Source organism: Protopterus annectens, chromosome 10.part0 (genome assembly GCF_019279795.1).
Source record: "Protopterus annectens isolate FY-2018-M chromosome 10.part0, PAN1.0, whole genome shotgun sequence".
In the NCBI taxonomy this organism is placed as follows: Eukaryota; Metazoa; Chordata; order Ceratodontiformes; family Protopteridae; genus Protopterus; species Protopterus annectens.
Window position 1 is genome coordinate 191524103 of NC_056744.1, and position 13449 is coordinate 191537551.

The following is a 13449-nucleotide window of genomic DNA, read 5'->3' on the forward strand; positions in this document are numbered from 1 at the left end:
CTTTCTGGGAATGATGATTATGCTGGTTAGACCTGTGCTTACTATTGTTTGTGAATCACTCAGTTTATGTGACAGGCACACCTGGTAAACATCACACAGATGTATTCAATGCTGTACACACTGAGCCATTACAGGCAGTTCCAAGCATGTAAAATCATCATATGCTATGTTGGGGAGGTGTAGTTCCATGTTCAACCATCTATACACTGAGTCACTGTAAATCATGTTTTCTTAACAGCATACACTGTAACTAATAACTACCATGTTCCACACTTTAATCTGTAATTATGAACCATAATAATAAAGCACCTATATTTTCAGAAGTTGCCATCTCTCTCACAAATGTGTTACCTATTGGTACCCATCATTGTGCAGCAGATGGCACTCAGGGGATCTGACTTGGTTGTCAATTCACTGCTAGTTTTTCTCTGATATTGTTCAAGGTGAGGCATGATGAATAGAGAAAAACAGGGTAGTGTTTCTTTTAAAGCACAGAGGTGGTGAGAGGAAGAGTCTAAAGTATTTCTGGACATCCTCCATAAGGATTACATCTAGATACTCCTGCAGGAGGGCTGTACAGATCCTCACTAAAGGCTGAAGCCTGAAGTAGTTTAAGCCATGCTGTCATCTGTGTCACTGGCATCCCACCCAAGTAAGACAGTATTATTACAATTAAAGTGACATTAGGCATTGCAGTCATGACCTGCTGTGCACCTCCATACGGTAAGTATAACTTATCTTAGATATACATATAAATGGCTGCTACATGTCATCCTCAAATATTATATAGTGCTCTTTTCATGTCTATAGCCCATGAAGAGAGTGAAAGGAAAAGGTAGCTGCACAAGAGTAGACTGAAGCACCTAACAGAGCATCAAGATGAGTATGCATGCTTCATAATGCCTTTCTTTTAATATTGACAGTAGTAGGGGTTCATTAAAAAGGTTGTAAGTTTCATACACTGTTGTCAGCTCTGTCTGTACTGGCACAGCTCAAAGGTAGTACTATAACTGCTCAGTGTTATAAGTGTGCATGTATATGCCTTGTCTTGGATAGATGGATAAGAGGGTCATTATGTTAAGGCTATCTTCTCCTATGGGAAGATGCTTGTGTGATCATTTCCCATCCCCGCAGTTGCATTACCATGAAAAGTATTGCAGGTTTATTTTTCTCTCTCATTAGTATAACTGCAGCATTACATGGACCAAATATGTAAGATCATTATTATTAGTTTACTGGACATTTTTCAATATAAAATGTTAATGTGTTCTGATGGCTTTCAGCAGTTAGTTTAACATGCTGGTGCTGCCATGATAAGAATTACTTTCCTAGCTAGGAACATACAGTATGGGAATGCCAAGTGCTTTGGAAATTCTGGTATGAATTTGGGGAGAGGCCGGATCCATGAATGCCTACACTAAGTTTAGAATAAGTGCACACCATTCTGAGTGAATAGACAAAATAATCACAATTCCCCACTTTCTTCCTCCTAATTTCAGTTTTCCTACTGATTTTATTGCAGCGTTAAATATTGAGGTGGATTCATAAAGGTTACCACAAAGTGTAGATTATGTGCACACTTAATATAATCTTTCTGAATGGACAGCAAAAAATGTCGTAGGTTGTTCTTGAATACGGATTGTGTACACATAGTGTACACATTGCTAGTATTCATGAACCCAGCCCCATTTATCCAACTGATGGAACAGTTAGGATGTGTTTAGTCACTAAGGGAATAACTGAGGATGGCTTAATTTCCCTTGTATGTTGTCCAAATCATACTCTTCACAACCAATAAGTCAATCATGAGATACTGGAAGACAAGAAGATCATCTACTGTTGTTGAATGTTGGCAGAGTACTTCATCTATCTGGAAATCAAAACATTTTACAGTGCAGTGGAAAGGAAAAGAGCTAATCATTTTAAACAGATCATCTTCATGCATTCTTGGGGTCAAGCTATAGGATTTATTTAAAAAGACACTGAATGACCTAGTTCAAATTCATATAATCTGGTTAACCACAATAATTCCATTCAGTGCTCACATACATTAAGATAATATATACATCAAAATAAATTACCGTGTTGCCAGCTCTCTTTTTCTGGTTCTCTTTACTTTATTTTATTCTATCTTATTATATTCTATTCCATTTTATTCTGTACTATCTTACTAAAATTCTCTTTTTCTAATGTCGTATTGATGTTATGATAACTCTGTATTGTTGTTGCACCTTTTTCTGCTTATTAGAAAATGTTTTCTGTTTAAAATATTTTACATACTTTAGCTAATTCATACGTAAGATGTTTGTGACAAATTGATGGGTAGTTTCATAAACTGTACATTTTCATGCTAAGCCTAACAGGTTGACCAGATGTTATAGTTTCATAATTCACTAAGAAAAGAAGAATTGTAGTATGGTTATTTTGTTCTGGGTCAAAATTATTGAATAAATATGAAAAAAAAAATAGTAAAAGATAAGTTTGTTTCCTTTGACTGTCACCTGTGAGTGAAATATGTATGCCTGAGCAGCATGCTTCTTTTGTATATGTTCATTAGTCTCACACATCAATACCATATCTCTGACTATGGGATCTGTTTGACCATCTAAATAGGTCCTCTTGTTAATCCTCTCTCTCTGTCAGACTGCATGTGATGATTACTGCTGGTTCAGGTCCCCCCCTCCACACACATATATACACACACACCTATATATATATATATATATATATATATATATATATATATATATATATATATATATAAGGAGAGATGGACATATCCACCCAAGGTAAGAGGGCATTCACAGATGACAATCCCTTAGGGAAGGCATTGTTCGTAGAAGGGGGTTGCCTTCAGATGAAGTCAACAAATGTAGGAGGCAGGGCAGGGAGTAGGTACAGCATATAAATTACCACCTCCACAATGGATGCAAAGATGGCCAAGCCCCAGGACTCCCTTAGGATCCACAACTGACCCCAGCAGTACCACAGTAAGTATGAGAGAGTAGAACATTTCTGGTAGAGCTCATGTGGATGTGGGTCACTGGAGGCCAGGTCGGTTAAATGATTTTTCAAGGGCCCCCCCTAAAAAAAAAGAAACATAGTAAGAATTTCAGTGTTTCATTGTGTTTGCATTTCTCTCTTCCTTTATTGCTATTCTCTCTCTTACATTTATTTTTTTTGTTTATGTTTTTGTTTCTCTTCATTTATTTTATTATTGTATGTACAAACACAAGGAACTGCACCCATCCCACTGACAAGGCCTGTTGGATGCACACTAGCGACGGCAGCACTACCACCACCAACAGAAATGCCTACCACATATGGGTCCCACCCTGCAACAGTTGCCTCCACACCTCCTGCTATACCTGAACCACATGATCTAGGTAGCTCTGCGCTGAAAGCTGATGGTGTTTTACACACTCATGGCAGTGGAAGTGGAGGTGATGCCATTTTTACCTATCAATAGCTGGCAGAGATTGTGTGGGATATCATTGACAGGAGTTTGGATGCACAAATTAGCCAAATGGAGAATGTGAACTAGAAATTCTTTGGGTTGCATCCTTACACAGCACTGGCTCTCCCTGCTGAGCCAGGGCCCAGTGGTGACAGTACTCAGGTGATGAGCAATCTACTGCATCTCAGCTGGCAGACACTGCAGTTATGTATATATATGGTTCCCATTCAGAAGCCTGAAACATCATAAGCCTGAAAATCAAAATCCTGAAACCAAAAGCCTGAAAATTCAGAATCCTGAAAACTCAAAATCCTGAAAGCCCAAAATCCTGAAAGACCAAAATCCTGAAACTCAAAATCCTGAAAACACAAATAATGCTAATATGTCACTATAAAGACACTAATATCTACCAACTGACCCTGACCCTAACCCTAACCCTAAGGTCCGTCACTATCGCACACTCACCTGACCAGCCCTAACCCTAACTCACTTAAACCGCCCCTAACCCCAATATTTGTCACTATTGCATACATGCCTAACCTGTGCCCTAACCCTAACTCACTTAAACCGCCCCTAACCCTAAAATAAAACCAACCGCACACTTACCTGACCCCAACGCATGACCTAACACCACAGGGCTAACAATAGCAAAGCCACAATGACATCAGTATGTCTATTTTGTGTTTTCAGGATTTTGAGTTTCAGGATTTTGGTCTTTCAGGATTTTGGGCTTTCAGGATTTTGAGTTTTCAGGATTCTGAATTTTCAGGCTTTTGGTTTCAGGATTTTGATTTTCAGGCTTATGATGTTTCAGGCTTCTGAATGGGAACCATATGTATAAATATATATATATATATATATATATATATATATATATATATATATATATATATATATAACAGGAATTGCAATATGAAGTGAGGGAAAAATAGGTTTATGGTACACTTAGAGAGAAAGTCAGAGAAGATATTTTGATAGAAGTAAGGAAGGAAGTGAAGAAGGGAGAGGAAGGCAGTATAAGGAATGAAAGGGTACTTCTTCACATTTAGGGATATAGTTTATCTTGGTTTTGAGTAAGAACAGAGTTAGATTGTAGCTAAGAAGTTTTTCAGACTGGTTTTGAAAAATGGGAGATAGGGCATTGTCCTGATGGATACAGGTAAGGAGTTCCAGGACTTAGCAACCTTGTATGAGTACAGAAAATGCCCAGCAGATTTGATAGGTTTGTAGACAGACAGGAGTTTTTGGCCACTGGATCACAATGACCAACTGAGGACATAGTTGTGTACAATGATTTTTAGTGCTGGACAGGCAGATGGTTGCTGGATAATTTTATAGATTGTAAGAAGCTCTGTATATATTAGTTATGAGGAACACATATGCTCAAAAAGATTTGTAAATCACTCATTTTTTTATCTTCATACCTTGTGTGACTGGTTGCAAACACCACTGCTGATGCTATAAACAAACTATGAATGCCACTGCTTATTGTATAACTATGCTTAAATCCAGTCACTGTCATTGACTATGTATATTGGTATCAGCTGCTGTCAGTCAGACAAATGAGGACAGCCTTTTTTCATCACACACACACACACACACACACACACACACACACACACACACACACACACACACACACACACACACACACACACTCAAGATCATGCACATTATTTTAAGCTTTGTTCAGATTTCTTAGACTAGGAGGTTGAGAAGTATGTGCACCATCCTTATGACGTGCCGTCTAATTGCCTGATAGTCAAGCAAAGAGTGCTTTTTGATGATTGCAGTACTTATAGTAAGTTAACATGAGTGCAATTTCAGAATATAACAAACAGCATTAGTGATTGTCTTTATGACTTATTAATGAATAGACAGATAGATGAATCTATGCATAATTTTTTGAATGTTACTCACCCAACCATACCACTGCTTAAGGGTCTACCCAAAATACATAAATCTGTGACAACACCCCTAATAAGACCCATAGTAGCAGGTGAAGGACGGGCAATAGAGCCACTTTTTATTTATGTAGAAAGCAAATTAAAACATATTGCTATGAATATTCCTACCATTTTAAAGGATACTTCTCAATTCTTGAATGACGTAAAGGAATATAACGTGATGAATGAAATGGTAAATCTTAGATAGTCGGTTGTAGATTTCAAGTAGGTAACAAAGGCATGTAATGCTTCTACTCCCCCCGTCCACAGAATAAAAACATCATCTACAAAATGTCTGTATTATCAGTTTAATGGTCACCCTAGATGTCAAAAATGTATTTACATGCATACCAAATGATTATGCTACTGAAGGAGCAAGGAGTATTTTGACAGAGAAGGGTGCTTTTTTACTAAGGATACTATAGCCACGATTTGTAAATTTTTGGATTTGATCCTATGTAGTAATGTTTTTTTTTATTTGAGAAACAGCTATATTTGCAAAAATGGGGTGTTGCTATGGGCATCGTGGTCTGTCGACCATATCATCCCAAGCAGACAGATACTGGATCCCCTTAGAATGACACCAGAAGCTTAGCCACCAGAAGCTTAGCCAATTGTTGAAGTCAATCATTTTGTCCTTGTACTGTGGTATTATTCTGGGCAATGGCAGAATGCTACTCAGGGCTAGGGTCATACCTACCTGGGCTACAAGATCGGAGAGCTCTTTCATGTCTCTTTTCATGTAGTCCAGGGAGGTACGTCTCAGGTTATTCACACCAACATGGACAATGACAGAGTCATATTTGCACTTGTTGTGGAGTGACCTCAGTGCGTGGGTTATGTGGTGGATCCTGGCACCCGACAGACAGCTGACAGTAACCTTCTCCTTGTTTAGCCTGGTGAGTGGGACATCAGTGTGCCTGACTATAGAGTCACCTATGACTAGTGTGTTGGGTACGTTGTTTTGCCTTATTGGCTGTGGTTGAGTGGCACACTGAGTCTGTGTGCTATGTGTCATTTGGGTTGTGTTGGGGATGGAGGTTGCTTGCGTTTCTGCTTTGGAGGTCCCTGTTGCTTAGACAGATTATTATTGAGAGCTCTGCGAATGTTTTTGTGTTACTATGTGTGGATTTTGGTGGTGTAAATTTAGTGAGACTATGTGATGAGTGTGGTGTGGTGCAAATGTTTACCTTCTCCTTGTGACTGTCAAGTTCAGTCTTGGTTGGAGAGAGCTTTACCTCCAGTTTGGCTAGATAAGTGCATCTCTCATAGGTTGTAGTGTTGGGTGATAGGAGGAGAGGGTTGTCTGTGTACATGAGGCAATTTCTACATTGCCTCAAGATGCCCAGATTCATCAGATAGACAGGAGAGAACACTGGGAGCTGACCCTTGAACATGCCTGAATAAAAAACTATTTTCCTCTAGATAAGTGAGGAAAGTGAGTACAAGAGTTGTTTTTCTCTAAGCAAGTAAGAAAAGTAAGTACAAAAAATGTTTTCCTCTAGGTAATGAAGATTAAGTGCTATAATAATTAGTAGCTTATTTAGTGCTTACAAGTTCTGAACAAGTGCTGAGCACGAATAAGTAAATTTAAGTGCTAAAACTAACAATCTGTATCTGCTCTAGATGAGTTACAGGACAGAAACAAGTGCAAATGCAGGCTTTCAAATCAGAAAGTTGAGAGAGATGGAAGAGATTGCCCGAACAACCAATAACTACAATTTCTGGGCCAGAACCACTCCTTATGTGGTAGACAGGTTACCTAGTGCTTACCACTCCCACTGATAAGCTAGAAGGCTTCCCTCCAACACAGAAAGGCTTGCGGGGCTCAGAAGCTTACATACAGTCCTGGATACAGCAAATCTGTATCTGGAACACTAGTTACAGGAAAGGTAGGAAACAGGCTTACAGTTTTTTTTTTATATATTTATACAGAAAAGTAGCAAAAACAGTAGTAAAAACAATTTGCATGCAGTGCAAGCTAGCACACTTGAGTATGTAGCAATATTAGACCAAACACAGTTTAAAAATGCAATTAAATTAAAAAGGACTAAAAGCAAGTGTAGAAAGAGTTTATTAGGTAGAATGTGGTAAAGAGATGGGACTAGGGGAGTGTCCCAGATCAAATCTACAGTGGGGCGGGCAACTGCAAAAGCCACCAAATTTAAACTACAAGCCAAAAATAGGGAAGGTGGGTGGGAAAAAATAGTTTCAACAGAGATCTAAGCAACAACTAACAGTACAAACTCTAAAACCAAAAAAATATACTCAGCTCTGTATATTTGCAGATCAGTCTCTCAGAACAGTTAGACAACCATTTCAACAGAGATCTAAGCAACAATTAACAAACTCTATAACCAAAAAAATATACTCAGCTCTGTATATTTACAGTCTGGAAGGCAGTCTCTCAGAACACAGGTTCCAGCAATTAAATGCAGGCTGTTACTAACAGGTCAAATTAAGTGATCCTTGAGTTAGATAACACACAAGCTGTCAAAACCAGTTATACCAACTGAAGACACAGCAGAAAATGGGGGGAGGGGGCAGTTTCAACAGAGATCTATGCAACAACTAACAGTACAAACTCTAAAACCAAAAAATATGCTCAGCTCTGTATATTTGCAGATCAGTCTCTCAGAACAGTGAGACAACAGTTTCAACAGAGATCTAAGCAACAATTAACAAACTCTATAACCAAAAAATATATACTCAGCTCTGTATATTTGCAGATAGTCTGCAAGGCAGTCTCTCAGAACACAGGTTCCAGCAATTAAATGCAGGCTGTGACATAATCTGTCACTTTTGCATTTATGTTTTGTACTTGTGACTATTGCAGTAGTTACAGCTAATTTTTATCCTTTAGCCATATCCCAGTCTGCCACCTTTTTCCTAACCTAGTCAGTTATCCTCTTCTTCTCTTTTATACCAAAAGTAAGTTATTAATCGATCCTGTACCCATTCATCTGCACTGGGAAGTATAGAATCTCAGTCAGCTGTTCCACTTCTGTAGCCAGCCTGGTTGCAATAGGTATTTTGAGGCAGTGTAGTTACTGCCTAATACTTACTGAAAAACTCTTCATTGCTACCTCACAATAAATTAATGTGAGAGGTATAAGTATTCACTTAACTTGGAAGCTACCCATCTTCACTCTTCACACCTACACCTAGAAAGCATAGCTGTAGGGTGCAGACTCCAAGCTCTTATGGCCCACTTATATTTCATCTAATCATAGTAATGTTGTTTTAGAAATAGGTGACTATTATAAAGCATATGGGGACTACCCTCACCAGAACTGATAGTAATAGGGTAAAATCTGTCTTTCTGGAACCAGAATTGGCAATGTAATAAAGGCTCTTAGATCCTTCCATCCTGACAAATACCATTACAACCAAATAGAGGTCCATATAGGAGTTAAATGATGTTAGATGTCCTACTCAGGGAGACATGCAGAAGAATGTGATGGAGCTTGCTATGCATGTAATTGAAGCAGGAAATACACTGGTTTTGAATGGTATTATGCCGTCATCCAGAATAATGCCTAGATTCAAACACAAGATAATTGGCTTTAATATTTGGCTATTTAGCTGGTGTCATTCTAGGGGGCTCCAGTATGTGTCAACTTGGGATAACATGGCTGATAAGCTTTCCTGTTCATCAGGAAGGGTCTACACCTCTCATCCCAAAGCTTTGACTTTCTGAAGAAAGTCTTTGCTAACCCAATAGTGCCTTTTTAGGCCAAGTCTATATAGCAGACATTTTAACCTAGTATATTCTAATTTGGAACAATTAATGTTGCCTTGCTGAATTCCAGGAGTCTTAAAAATACATGCATGAACCTTAGGCTGTCTTGCAACTTGAACATATTAATATATGTGTAGTTACAGAAACATGGTTTCAGAGAAATGAAAGCACTCCCTATATTCCTGGGTATAATAGCTATCACTTCTTCAGACCTACTGACAATTGTGGGTGAGTATCATCATTTATCAAGAATATCATCACTTCACAAGAGTTTCCTTGAGATGCTACATTTAAACTTTCATCCACCATGCACACAACAAATTAAAAGGACTATAAAAAACTTTGAATAGCCTCCCCACAAAAACTAAATTCTAAATCAAATATCAACCACATTCTATAACAGTTCTACAGTGCAGACAATACAGGTTTAACTATGTAATGCATCACAGGATTAGCAATAAAAATTCAAAGTGTGGCATTACAGATGTCAGATAACTATTGTAAGTGCCATCTCCACTACCATGAAGGGCAGTCAAGTAGAAATCTACAACATAACATATTTTTCTTTCTAATAACACAAATAAAATGTAAGTCCTTCCTACAAAGTTGTAATATATTCATCTGCAATAACTGTGCAAAAAACAAATAAATAAATAAATAAAAACTAAAAAAATATAGGACATTTTGTAGCATACTTTTTGTAACTGAGTCATGGCTATTGCAAAATTGGCAAAAGAAAGGGATAAATAAAAAACATTAAGATAAAAAATGCTTTCGAGTTGCCAATGCAATTCTTCTTTCACTAAAAACATTATGTAATAAATACTAACCCACCCTGACAATTAGCAGTGTAGAAAGTAGCTGTTTGTCATGTTTATATAGCAGTATCAAGCTTTTTGGATCAAAACAGTTTCCCCAGTACAATGCAAGGGCATTGGCTACACAGTTACCTTTATATAGTGCAGTGTCAGTCCTGTGAGCCCCGTGAGTATGCAAATGAGGAGTAAAATCATTAGCATTCCTGAATACCACAATCTGCACTAAGTGTAGAGAATGTAAATATGGTGTAAGGACCTATACAATTATAGCCACACTCCCTAGCAATGAAAGGACAAACATTGAGATGTGTTGCCTGCTAATGGCTTGCAGGTATATATGATTAATCTGACTGCTGGAACAATCAACTTTCATAGACAGTCATCTCTGATGTGCATCTACTGAGGGTGTCTCAGGGAGAAGAGACTTATCCAAAAGTCTGAAAATACATTGAGTGATTTAGGAGAGAGAGAGTCCTAACTTTCAAATGCTGGATTTAATAACCACAGTTACTGTTCCTTAGTAAGAAATGTTCATATTCAAGGGAGTACTTTAAGCTTTGACACAAATAACATATGCAATAAAACAGAGATAGCATTTCTCTTAAGAGAGCATAGATAAGGGAATGAGACACCATAAAGACAGAAAGAAATATACCTGTAATATTTGCATTCTTTGTTTAATATTGTGTGATTACATGGGTATTCTAACTGCTGTCAAATGAGAAAGGACAACTGTCATAACTACTTTCTATTGCACTTGATACAATGTTACATTATCAGTGCATCTAAACACCTTTTCCATGCTAATATATGTCTTTGTCTGAGGCAGCTGTGGGCGACACTCTGAATTGATTTTTCTTACTACCCTAGATTGAATGTTCACATCCATACAGGCTCTCTTTGCAAGATAACAAAGTTGCTTAAACATCTGAACTGTACATGTAAAGTATTGGATCACTATTTCTTTTCCTTTTATCTTTTGCATGCCATTTGGCAGTGGTCAGTAGCAGTGAATGTCATTTCACTAACCATGGTAAAAACTAAATATTTTATGTAGGCTGCTATCAAGAGTGCAATGAAGACTGACATTGCTTAACTTTCTTCAGCAGTCTGAACAGTAATGAGTAAAGAAACTGAAGTTATCACACTCCTATCTGTGTGGAATAATGTGTAAATATTTATAACCTAGAAAAATAGTACAGGTGATTTTAGCTTTGAAACCTCTTCACAGATCATTTTACTGAGGGAGTTTATACTAAATCTTGACACTCATTTTGATGTATGGATGTGCTGAAGTGTTGATGTGGGAAACTCAAGTAAGGTCAGTACTGGCTAAAAGTGACAGGTCCTTTGAAATTATGTCAATATTATGTTGGCTGTGTGAAAAATGAAAGCATTTCTTCTGTTCCCTGTGCCATCTCCCATTCTCATGACATTAGCTAAAGTCCTAATAGTGAAACACATGCATGATAGTAATGATATGGCAATGAGATGTGAGAAGGCTGAATGTATCAATGTAATGCAGTAGTAGCTGTGCTCATTTCTTGGAAATTCACTGTGATTCATTTCACATGTCTTCAAGTTGTTGTTCCCAAAAAGTTACTTGAATGTTTCAGATACATGTTTCCTTCTGCATGTGCTGCTTGGCAGTGTGAAATGAGTTTTCATGGCTTAAGGACATAAATGAAAATTTTAGTTTAGACTGCCTTATGTAGCACACACAAGTCTGGGAGCATTGCACAGATGTCAGCACTCTGGATAGCACTCAGTGAAGAAAATACAGCTGTCCAATAACTTTCTCTGTGGGACAAGGCGTAAGTGAAGTGAACTAAAAGAAAAAGGAAGATTGATGCAAGGTTTGCATCCACTTCAATGATTTTACAGAAGTTGGTCTGAATACATATTTAACCACATTTTGTGATACCATTGTGTTATTGTCTAACAAGCAAATCTTGGTACTATTATTAACAATAAGTGAGCTTTTGTCTGTCACCTTTTGCATTATTTGTCTTTAACTACAAGTCTGGCAGTGCGTTCCACAATGCACATTTCTGATGTTGCAATGAGATGTGAGAAGGCTGAATGTGTCACTTGAATGCACTTCTTGCTCTGGTCATTGTTACATATTCCTATTTATTGTGTTTAATTTACTGCCATCTTTCTTCTTTATCATATATTTTTTCTAATGCCTTTTCCATTTGGTCTCCACTCAAAAACACACAAAATCAGTTCACTGCCTAAGGAAAAAGTGAAAAATTTAGTTTTGGCTGCCTTATGAAGACAAATATGCCTGGCATCATTGTGCAACCCTCCACAACGTGGAGAGCACTTACTGCGGATAATTCACCTGACAGATGTCCAGTTTTGTGGCTGAAGCCAACTGAATGAAATAAGGCATATGAAGCATTGTTCAAACCATGTTTAGAGATCACAATATATAATTTTTGTTCTTGTTGTTATTTGCATTTGCTTTTCATTTGACATCATACAAACAGGGCTCCCTACCTAAGGAAAAAAGTGAAACATTTAGTTTAATCTGCCTTATATCACACAAACATACCTGGTGGCAATGTGTGGCCAGAAGCATTCTGGAAAGTAATTGTTGAAGAAAATATATCTGTCGGGTAACTTTATCTGTGGCAAATGGTACAACTGATGTGAAATGAGAAAAAAAAAAACACATGATGTGTTTTTCAAGTCCTGTTTGGAAATCACATTTTGTTTCTTCCCAATATGTAGTATGTATTTTTTAACCTGCATTTTGTCTCTACTTGGCAGCATGCAAACAGGGTTCACTATCTAAGGAAAACATGGCTGGCAATGTTACATTTTCCTCAGCACTCTGGAGAGTATTGAATGGAGAAAATTCACCTCTCACATACCTATCTGTGCGGCAGAAGTATAGCGAGGCTAGATAACTAGTGTAGATGATTAAGAGTTCAAATCTAGCTAAAAGATGCTTTTCCAAAGGTTGTAAGAATCCCATTTCTCACATTATTTTGATTAGGACTGTGTAAAAATAAAAACAATAATATTAAACATGTTTCTTGCAAACAATGTATCAGTAATGCTTACATAACTAGCCAGGAAATTATTATGGCTAGGCTTGTATAGGCCCTAGGGCTGATAGCCTAGTACCAACCTATCAATCTATGAGCCTAAACTTTTCTAGTTAGCATGCATCATTGATGCTACAAATATAACCTTAAGCTAATGTGTGTTCAGTTTCTTAAACATGACATTGATAGTATTTAGTTAAAAAATTTACTTGCATATGTATGATAGGCAAAATATCCTGCCTGTGTGTTTAGGACAGGTATGTCTAGTGAATTATATATGTAAAATACCCCAACCTGTATTACTCAGCTCATTCAACTGCATCAATCTAAAATCTATTTACAAACATAAATACTGACTTTTACATAAGAATGCATTCCCAGGACTAATTAGAATCACACACATGCAAGCCTCTCTGAAGTGTATCTC

At 37.5% G+C, this 13449-nt stretch overlaps 1 protein-coding gene across 1 annotated transcript in view; it reads left to right on the top strand.

Annotated features, from left to right (window-relative positions):
- LOC122814108 (extracellular calcium-sensing receptor-like) overlaps nucleotides 1-13449 on the top strand; it is a 172321-nt gene that overhangs the window by 47884 nt on the left and 110988 nt on the right. The gene's annotated exons all lie outside the window — the stretch shown is intronic.